Source organism: Nothobranchius furzeri, chromosome 1 (assembly GCF_043380555.1).
Source record: "Nothobranchius furzeri strain GRZ-AD chromosome 1, NfurGRZ-RIMD1, whole genome shotgun sequence".
Lineage (NCBI taxonomy): Eukaryota > Metazoa > Chordata > Actinopteri > Cyprinodontiformes > Nothobranchiidae > Nothobranchius > Nothobranchius furzeri.
Genome location: NC_091741.1, coordinates 27,674,044 through 27,675,661, shown reverse-complemented (window position 1 = coordinate 27,675,661; position 1,618 = coordinate 27,674,044). Strand labels below are relative to the sequence as shown.

Here is a 1,618-nt window from a genome sequence, read left to right as displayed (position 1 = left end):
GAACTCATCCTGATGGAAACCCAGGAGCGCACAGAGTAACACACACAAATAAAACCAATAACAGCATCACAGTACACACACGGACGGCCCGTCCTGTGGAAGCACCGAAAGGCCAGAAAAGGCGAAACATGTGTTACATCTCTTTAGTCTTGATTTCATGACTTATAACCAGCTGAAAAGGTATTTCAGGAGGAGTCAACAGTTTTGTAGCTTTCATATTTCTCCCATGTCAACAACCGTGTTTCTAGTGTAAATAAAGCAAAACATATTCTCAGAATTTTTCTTTCTAGCCTCAAAAATGTTTTTTTTTATCAGTTCACAAAGGAAAAGCGTCCGACTTAGATTTGACTCTTAAAATTGTTTTCACGGCCCGCCACTTAAAGCAGAAATCAAACCGAACCTTTCAGACATCTAAAATCAAAACCAAAGGCCCATACCATCTTGTGTTGAGAAATGATGGAATCAGAGCTAATTTGGCCAGATGTTGAAAATAAAGGACTCTCAGCTAGTAAAACACTAAATTTGTCATCGGCGTGTGTAAATGTAACCAAATTAAAACCTTTTAGTGTCACGGTCTGTGCTGAGCTAACCTCCATCTCCTGAGTTTTTCTGTTTGCAGGTGGGCGTGTCCCGGACAGCAGCTGCTGTGGATCTCCTCATCAGTGGTCAGGGGATTTAAGGAGCTGTGTGACAATTCAACAGTGCCGGATGATTGCTCTGACTGGGTAGTAGCTCGCCAGCTCTAGACCAGCTTCCTCCTGAAATGCCTGCTAAGGCTTGTACTCACCTGTCCTGTTCCTCCGACCACCTCCCAGGTACCCTCGTTCGTCTGACTGCTCACCCCAAGGAAATAAGGAACTTGTGGATCTCTGTCTGCCAGCCACGCTGCTTCCCCTGACAGCCTGCTCTCCAACGCTCACCTGCCCGCTCAACTCTTGGACTCCTGGTGCTCAGCTCCCAGCTCTCGCCTCCACCCACGGATCATCTCGCTCAGCCAGACCTGACTTGCCTCCCTCTCTAAGCTCCCCTGTCATACTGGAAACCGTAAGCCTCCACTCACCTCGTTCATTCCCTGCCTGTTGTACACTTACTCACCATTATCTCTGCCACAGAACACTACTGGACCCGCCCGATCTCCGACCCTCTTCTTCATCCTCATCCCATCTTCATAAATAACTTTTACTTTTTGTCTCTGAGTGATTCTGCATGTTGTGGGTCAAGAAACTTAACCCAGACATGACATTTAGTGTCTTCTAATGTTAAACTGAGGCGGCCATCTTTGACAACGATGATCACACACACATGGCTCCTTTTTGAACGGAGAATAAAAATGAGAACCTGGATGTTGCTTTGAAAATAACACACTCTCTTCATATAGATGTCTTCTAGTAACTTATTGTGCATTAATTGTCAGTCGCACCATGGTGCAGCCAGAGTAAACCAAACCATAATCTGTACCGGCTAACATTTGCGGTGGAGACCACACCGAGTGGGCAATAACAACGCAGCTGCTGGAAACTCTTGGGTTTCCTTAAGCCGGCTCGTCCCAGTGAGAATTGGTGAGCTGATATCTGTGTTAAATGAAACATTTTGCATATTAATCACATTTTACACTCAT

General features: G+C 45.6%; 1 long non-coding RNA gene across 1 annotated transcript; it reads left to right on the top strand.

Annotated features, from left to right (window-relative positions):
* The first annotated feature begins 552 nt into the window (after positions 1-552).
* Positions 553-1,343, top strand: LOC139070790 (uncharacterized). The gene is made up of 2 exons (XR_011521245.1): positions 553-1,044; positions 1,113-1,343. It is a non-coding gene; the product is annotated as an uncharacterized lncRNA (long non-coding RNA).
* The last annotated feature ends 275 nt before the right edge of the window (positions 1,344-1,618 follow it).